This window comes from Limulus polyphemus, unplaced genomic scaffold (genome assembly GCF_000517525.1).
Source record: "Limulus polyphemus unplaced genomic scaffold, Limulus_polyphemus-2.1.2 Scaffold5844, whole genome shotgun sequence".
Lineage (NCBI taxonomy): Eukaryota > Metazoa > Arthropoda > Merostomata > Xiphosura > Limulidae > Limulus > Limulus polyphemus.
In genome coordinates, this window is record NW_013671454.1 from 30,289 (window position 1) to 39,868 (window position 9,580).

The 9,580-nt window shown below is 32.0% G+C and overlaps 1 long non-coding RNA gene across 1 annotated transcript in view; it reads right to left on the bottom strand.

Moving 5' to 3' along the window:
• Window positions 1-6,472: 6,472 nt before the first annotated feature.
• The window catches only part of LOC111089306, a 20,063-nt gene continuing 16,955 nt past the window's right edge, over window positions 6,473-9,580 (bottom strand). The window contains exon 5 of the long non-coding RNA XR_002613582.1: window positions 6,473-7,063. This is a non-coding gene — a long non-coding RNA (uncharacterized LOC111089306). The remainder of the gene's footprint in view (window positions 7,064-9,580) is intronic.

Here is a 9,580-nt window from a genome sequence, read left to right on the forward strand (position 1 = left end):
AACAATTCTCGCGAAACTAAAATTTGGAATACTTACATTTCATTCTCTTCGGCCGATCTTGTTTACGTCTCGGCATGTTTCGACGGTCTGTCGTACAATTCCGGTTATAGGAGTGACAGGCGTTTACACTGAAAAGCGCCCCCGAAAGTTGTGATCACACGCAGCGTACTTCACGCTGTCTCGACTTACCATTCAGTAAGTTGCGAGATTCTGACGTCAGGAGCTGCGCTTAGCATCATGGGAACTCCCAGCCCCTAAGGGCGGATCTACGACAGTTCCCAGAGTATAATGCCATCTAGTGACTGTTATTAACATTCTTATGATCACAGCTACATCCGGTTACTTCGTGACGTCTTATTTAAGTTTGGTTAAAAACAAAATCTTGTGCCTAACTAATGATAATTAATTAAGATATTTTAAAGTACGTGAGAGGGGTGATGACATGAGAGGTACAGGAAGACACTCTAAAATTAACAAATTCAATACAATCAATATTGGTTGGAGGCAGCCCTTTCAGAGGTTCAGAGAGGCGTCTGGTTATAATAAAAAACAACAAAATATGATGACACATGAAAACAAAATAAGACAATCATTAGCCCAAAAGAAAAGAGAAACAATTTGAATATTTAATTTGTATATATAATTTGCAACCCTAAGTTCAGAGTGTGTGTTAAATTTTGGTTTGATTGGGAGGTACATAAAAACAAGTTATGAAACTTAACAAATGCAAACAAAATAATAACAAGTCTAAGTTTGAGTCCCCCCTTTGAGCTTGAGGCCCGGGATAAATGGCCCTAGTTGGGGGGGGGGGCATCAAGTGGGGATAAATATTTAATTTCGCCACTATAGAACCTGTAGTTGTGGACCACAGGTTATAAATACAAGATCAAGAAATTAAGAACAAACTCACCGATATCAACACACATAACTGACCACAATACACTGTCAATGTAGTTTGTATATTTTAAATATCTGTTAAAATCTATAACTCTTCTCTCCGTTAGTCTTATAATGATGTACTTTCGCTACAAGTTTCATTTCCCCCCTCGATTAAGAGAAGAAATGTTTGTTTTGGCGCAAAGCCATACGATGGGATATACGTGCCGTGTCTTTCGCAAGGATCGAACCCAAAATGTTTGCGTTATAAGCACTTAAACTTACCACTGAGAGCCACAAGTAGAATTTCGTTTTGAAGCGCAAAGTTACACAATGGGCTATCTGCGCTGTGCCCACTGCCGCTATCGAACCCAGATCGTATCTACTTTTGACAGAAATAACGTGCTTCTAGAAATGAATAAATGTTGTATTCTCTTTCACCTTAGCATTATCAAAGTTTTCGAAAAATTAAAAAAAAACAAGTTTCGAAAGAAATAAAAAAATCTTCAAAAAAAAAAGGCTTCGAAAAAAGTTAAAAAACACACCCAACAATAAAACAGTACGAAGTACCTAGTTAATTCTTTTTAGTTCAATGGCTCAAATCTCCCCAAGCACATATCGTCTGTACAAAATCTTTGCAATATCAACGCCCCCCAGTGGCACAGCGGCATGTCTGCGGACTTACAACGCTAGAAACCGGGTTTCGATACCCGTGGTGGGCAGAGCACAGATAGCCCTTTGTGCTTAACTAAAAAACAAAATCTTTGCAATATCAACCAGCACAAGTAATCTGGGGTATTCTCAATAACGAAAGGAACTAAGATATCTGAATTATTATTTTTTAAACCATGACATATTCATAAGCAGTGAATACCGCCAAATGTAAACTAATGTTATTTACAGATATATATATTTTTTGCTTCCAAATTCACAAATTGAGACTAAATAAACTTAGAGTAACAGCATCTTTGTTAAAGGTTTATTTTTTTTTATGAAACCTTCAGTGCAAGTTTAAGGATTAAATGATTGTTTGTTTTCAATTTCTCGCAAAGCTAAACGAGGGCTATCTGCGCTAACTGTCCCTAATTTAGCAGTGTAAGACTAGAGGGAAGGCAGCTAGTCATCACCACCAACCGCCAACTCGTGGGTAACTCTTTTACCGTCCAATTATAACGCCCCCACGGCGGTGGGACGGGGATTCGAACCCGCGACCCTCAGATTGCGAGTCGAGCGACCTAACCACCTGGCTGGGTTAAATGAAATATTTTGAAAAAAACTTATTTATAAAGTAGCTCCAGTCATGGCAATGTATTGAAAAGTTGATGCCATGTTAGGTTTCAACTAACATCATATCCAGTACTGGGTGCTTTAATTGTTGAACATGCACTTATCCATTGTATTTTAAACTTTTTTTAACCTTCGAATTACCAACTTGTTTTTAGACCTATTATTATTAAGCAATTTTCTATCTGATAAAACACTCATTGTCAAATATGGCCAAAATATTAGGGTAAAATAATATTTTCTATGTAAAGTTATATAGGAGACCCCAGAAGTAATAGGTACTCTTAACTTCCAATATTGATGATATTTCTGTGACAACTTATAACTGATCTTGTAGCCGAAAAAGTTCTGGAGTCACGAGCAATTTGGTGCATAACTGGTTTGGAAAAATGTGTTTAAAACGTTGCTGGAGTCCTATCGGTAATTTAAGGATTAAATAGGGAATAACTGGAAATAATTCAGAGGACTTAAAGATTATTATCATGGGTCACGAGCTTGTAACTTATTTTTCAGTACTTTATAAAAAGATTATTTTTTTAATATTGCCTTTCTCTCTTAGAGATCCTCCTTTCTTACACACCCACTAATCCAAATTCTCTTAATAAAGTTTGCTGTGTAATAGACCTACATTTATTTAAATTAGGGTGTGTATTAAGCTGTAATAATACTGGAGGAGGAATGAATCACTTACAATTTACATAACAAAACTATGATTTAAAATTCTTTTTTTTGAAAGTCTACACAGAAACTAATAGTTCCTACATTACATTCATTTTCTGTTTTGATTATTTCATTTCCTTTACAATAAGGATCTGCATTAATGGGGTTCAGTAAATCAAAACAACTTAATTACCATGCAAAAAAAAAAAAAACATTCTTAAGATATTTTTAATGAGCTGCATTTTTTTTTAAAACCTACTCAGCTTAAGTTTTCCCAAATGTATGGATCCTTCAAGCACACTTAGTGGTTAAACTTCCAAATGAAACAACCACTTTGAGAAAAAAAAAGGAAAAAAAAAAACATTACAAGTAATAATGAGTCATTATATTGTATTTAGATCTGCTTGTTTCTTCCCCAAGGGCACAAAATTCAAACACAAGAATATACATTCATGCAAGCATAGAATCTCATCAGAAAACTCTATAAGGTTTATCAAAACAGTGTGCATTAAGAAAAAATAAATACATCAAATGTGGAGATACAAACAACTAGTATGACGAATTTTAAAAGTTCCACAATTTTTTAAAGGTCACAAGAAATACTGGTTAAATGAACTTAAGAACTGATACAGTTCAAATTTAAATCATTATTTACATGTATAAGCAATTCAGTTTTACTAGCATACATTACAACAGAAAGCACTTTATTGAAAAGGTTAAAAAGCTGACCTTATCAGAAACTATTTCAAAAAAAGGTTATCCCACCCTCCTAAAAGACACTTTTATCTTAGTGCTTGCATACTTGTTAAGCTTTAGGTTTTTAATTAACAGTCTTAACTCAAGTGCCTTTTCAACATGGTCCCTTCTTCAGAAGGTAGGAGTGAAATAGAAACTTTGGTGGAATCCATTTTTATTCTAAAATGTTCCATGAATGACCAGCAGGGGAATTTTTTTTTTTATACAGTTTATAACTGATTGCTGGATAGGTCTGGTTTACTAGTCTTCAATCGTCACTATGGTAGCAAAAATACGAAGTGGAAGAAGCTGGATACAAGAATATTCCTTTATTTTCACATATAGTGTCTTTTTCAACGAAACTGGAAAAATGGTGCAAGGATAACAACAACAAAGAAAACTTTAAGTAACCTTAATATAAATCCACCTCAGAAGTCCAGGCATGTGATGCTATCAGAATATCATAAACTAGAATGGTATACACTGCCAAAAAATATATTCTTCACTATATACAAAAACTAAGAACATAAAAAAATGAAATACCTAAGCTGTAGATAAACAACCAGGGTTTGAAATTTGGATCTAAGGATCATCACATTTTTTTCCACATTTCCATTTGAAATCATGGAAATAACACAAGAAATAGAGGATAAGAATATTTTGATTAAAGTTTTGTAAAAAATCTTCTGACTCCTAAAATTGAATCTTATTAAGAAGCTAGATGATTAGATATCTATTTTGTTTGGTAATGAGGTGGACATTAGTTATTACAACTTTCTAAGTTAAAAAAAACCTGACCAGTTTCGCGTGGAAATTATAACTAAGTTAATAAAAAAAACTACAATATTTGTTACATCGGAATCTTTTTAATACAACACACGGAGTAGTAGGAAGATGTTATAAAACTGTGATAAAACCGTTGTAAGACGTCACTGTTTCCATGTTTATATATATAGATGCAATATAGAATAAGAAAGGCACGTTATTCTGTTATTTTCTCTTTAATGCAATTCCACAAATCCAACTTGAAAGTGTTCTTACAGTTCTCTTCAACTTACTACAAATTCAATAATTTCAACAAGTAGCATTTTCTCGTTAAACATATCAGTGAATTGCTATAAAATGTTTTAACTACTGGTAGTAGTTTCTTGTTAAACCTGTTATTTATGCTTTTTCACAATAAAGCATGCATTAACATCTTAAGTATTAGGAATACGGTAGCAACCTGTTTTGGAAAATTGCAAGATACTAAGAAAGTACACTTTCAAGTTGGATTGTCTGAACTTAATTCAACATGAAATAACAGAATATTGTATCTTTCTTATTTCTCATTCATCCACACTTAGGTTAACTACTATTTAGCTTCTTGATGATATAACACCTATGTCCACACACACACAAACACATACAAATTTAAAGTAAAAATGGTCATGTCATCATGGTAATAATATATAATCAGGTACCATATGAATACTTTAAAAAATAGAATAATGTACTAGGAACTGCAAATCTTGTTGTCTGGATAATTCCTCATCACTATATTACAATAAAATGGCAACTACTTTAAAAGTACAGAGCTGCAGTATCTCTTCAATTAAAATTTCTACATTTATTCTTCATATTGGCTAAAGCTGAAGTACACTGTTTTCGTACATTTTTCCCGTAGTGCTTTCTAAAATACAAAATTAGATTTATCTCATACACGACAATACAAGATCTCACCGATGTAAAGTGACCAGAAATTTGGCAGACTTCGATATAGAAAGTTCATAATACTAAATTTAGAAAGATGATAAATAAAAATTTTTTAGAAGGGTTATTTTCATACAGTCGTGAATCTTTTACCACTGATCAATTTTATAAATTGTATATTGAAAAAACAAAAAGCAAGACAGAAGTAATTCCCCAAAGTTGTCAAGTTCAAATCCTATTCTTAAACTATGGGTGGTTATTAAATTTTCTGAAAACTGTTGCATCTTTTACGCATTTGTACACAGACGACATCTATTGGTTAAGAGTTTTGGATAATATATAATTGGGCAAATGCATATTAAGACAATGAAGATTCAGCATTTCAAAACTCTTCTGTTACTGCTAATTACTGAACAGAAATATACGTACTTCAGAAATCAATGAGGAGGGAGAAAATAACATTATCATCAAAGCAATCTCCCCCTACCATCTCATTACCTTTGACCTTTGAATAAAATTACCAGTATTATTCCTATAAGTCTGACTCTCTTGAACAAACAACTTAACTAGTTAATACGAAGTCAAACCCACAGAAATTGTTAGTCCTATTTGTGTATCTCGATGAATTAAATTGTAATAATATATTAGAACTTCTCTATTCTTAGTGAGAAACTCAGAATAATTTAAAACAATTAATTAATTTTATTAAGTACAGCCAATAAATGTTAAATAATATTTCTGATGCAGTTCATACTGAAGTGAAACTAACATGTAGTTTTCTATTTTTCACCGTCTTAAATAAATAAAAAAAGGCTTAGCAATGGGCACAGGAAATATTTGTAACAATTGTCACTGTGATGTAGCTGAAAATGTATAAATGTATTAAATCAATTTTTTCTTTTTTAAAAAACAAGATCTTAATTAGCAACTATGTTGGGAGCATTTAAATCACATTTACAACAGGAATGGAGAAAAACTAGAATATGATCTGCTTTACCCTTCAGGCATCCAAGGTTAAAACTCATTCCACATTAATGTTTACAGGAAAATGACATAGATTCCTGAAAAACTGTTTGACATCTGCACAAGACTAAAAAAAAATCACAATTCAATGTTTAAATATACAGATGTGTATAGTGTATATTTAAGCATTGAGTCGTTTGTTCAGATGTGTATAGTGTATATTTAAGCATTGAGTTGTTTGTTCAGATGTGTATAGTGAACAAAAATGTTACGAGTTCAGTTCATACTCGGTTCATCCAAAACTCATAGAAAAGGATATTTTTTTATCTTTTTTGAGCACACAAAGGTTTTCTTCTTCTGTGATACCGTCTGTCAATGAAGACTTTTATGGATAACTAAGATATGTATATTTAATGATGGACTACTAAAATTCCTACAAGTTTGGATTCGTGGCTGAATCTTGAATGGATTTCACAACAATATTTTGATTTGTTGATGTACCTGACGGGATGTACTCACTACATATATACCTTATTATATACATACGCAACTCAAAAGTTGAATTATCCAGGCTTTGCAATGACTATCAACAAAACATTGACTCAGAAAAGAGTTAACAAGATGTAACTTCAATGAACGGGCTCATCTTGTCAGGATTCCTGGCTAGACAGTGTCCAAACAACAGTAAAACAAAAGGTAAGGAACCATGGGTGGACTGGGATGAAGAAGATGTATCTCAGTAATGGAAGATATGGTGTAGTCATCACAACGTAACCAGCCACCATTACCAGCATGATACATATCTGTTATATAATGATCTTTTTGACACATTCTTTCCCCTCATGATAAACCACTGAAAGAAAAAAAGTTTTTCAAACAATTAAAAAACCATGGGAAAAAGCAGTTTTTCCAAACTATTATAACGTACATGTAAATTAATGTCAAAACAACCTTATATAAAGATAAAACAACTTTATATACCTAACCCAATGACAGAGGAAGTTTTACTCAAAGATAGATGGTACTGCTTATGAAAAACAAAAAAATCGGTTTACAATAGTTTTATTTTTCAAGCCATGACTGTTCCTTGTCACTGAACTAACAAGTTCTTAGTCTGCAGGTGACAGATAAATTCAGTTGTAGGAAGTGCCTGAGGCTTAAAAAATCCAGAATAAACATGTTGATGACAAAATGCTAATCTTTATACACCTCTCGTCCAACCTCATTATTTTTACGCGAAAATGACTTTGATAATTAAAGGTTGTTAAATTTGCTCACATTTATTTTTTTGTCATCTACAAATTCTGAATATTTTGGCTCAGTGAAAAACTCTTTTACTTCTTAATTAGGACAGAAATTTTTCATAGTTTCTTAGGTCTGAATATGTTTTTGTTTGGATAAAATGTAATCTTAATAAAAAAAAAAAGTTTGCATAACCCGCAAATAGATGTCTTTTTATTTTAAAGTCCAAAGTACCTGGATTTCTAAAAAATCTTAACATTAACAATGCCTTGCTATCTATTCATAGCTGTCCTAGTTAAAATGTTCATTAGTAGTTAACAAAAACTTGCCCTTATCAGTACGAAGCATAAACTATTGCTGCAATGGAAGAAAAAAGAAGAGATTATAAAAATGTATCATATTTATTATTATTATCAGAAATAAAACAATTCAAAGTGAAAGCCAATATATTCATGTAGACTTTCAAACTTTGTTACAAAGATATGTATTTAGTTACATCATCAAAACTATTTTAAAAGGTTATCGTATTAAAAATACCGTATCTATGAGAATTAAACATGGCTACTACTAAGTTAATTAAACATACAAATAAACAGATTTTTATAAAGTCGCCTGACATATTCAAACATCAATAAAACTAAAACTATTCATTACAGAGGCATAATGTTTGGTGAATATACCAATGAGAGCAGAGGGTACACAAACCTGTAGTCACCACAGGTCACTATTTGTTCAATATGGCCACCATTCATGTTGAAAACTGTTTACATCCTTGGTTTAAAGTTATATACAGTTAAACAAAGTTATCCAGTATTCAACATGGCTACATTAATCATAGGTTGATGTTTTGACCTGCCAAGAAACTTTACAAGAACCCTGAATACAGTCATTACTGAAGTTAATGACCAAAAGAAACCTATACAACATTCAACATAGCTACATTAATTATAGACTGATGTTTTGAAGTACTGAGAAACTTTACAAGAGCCCTGAATACAGCCATTACTGAAGATAATGACCAAAAGAAACCTATACAACATTCAACATAGCTACATTAATTATAGACTGATGTTTTGAAGTACCAAGAAACTTTACAAGAGCCCTTAATGGAGATCAACTGAAGAAAGTGACCAAGAGGAACCTACCCAATATTCAACAAGGTTATGTTAATTATAGATTGATGTTTTGATATGCCAAGAAACTTTATAAGAATCCTGAGAAGAGTGACCAAAAGGAACCTATCCAATATTCAACAAGGTTATGTTAATTACAGATTGATGTTTTGATATGCCAAGAAACTTTATAAGAATCCTGAAGAGAGTGACCAAAAGGAACCTACCCAATATTCAACAAGGTTATGTTAATTATAGATTGATGTTTTGATATGCCAAGAAACTTTATAAGAATCCTGAAGAGAGTGACCAAAAGGAACCTACCCAATATTCAACAAGGTTATGTTAATTATAGATTGATGTTTTGATATGCCAAGAAACTTTATAAGAATCCTAAATAGAGATCAACTGAAGACAGTGACCAAAAGGAAGATATATTTAGGTAAAGCAGAGCATTTCAAGTCTTTAAAAGTAAAATAAAATGATGGAGAAAAATTGTTAACCATAAGATAATCACATGCTTTTCAAACTTAGAATAAACAAAGTAACTTATCTTGCTAATTTCAGATTACATAACTTAAAATCTGAAATATTAACTCTGGTAGAATGATATAAATTTGTGGGACCATCTTAGTTTTCACTAATACTCTGTACATCTACACTTGTATGTCAACACAAATACAAAAATAAATAAATAAATACTGAAACTATGACAAAAGTGATCTGTTTAGCTGAGGTTTGCAGTACTTAAATTACCAATTCTTAGATATATAACACTTATATTATTCCTCCAAGGAGGAAAAAAAAATCTTAAACAGGCTACCTTTAAACTTCTACATTTAGAGATTATGTTATTTAATGGAAAGACGTGTCAACCTTTAAACTTCAACCTTTAGAGATTATGTTATTTAATGGAAAGACGTGTCAACCTTTAAACTTCAACCTTTAGAGATTATGTTATTTAATGGAAAGACGTGTCAACCTTTAGAGATTATGTTATTTAATGGAAAGACGTG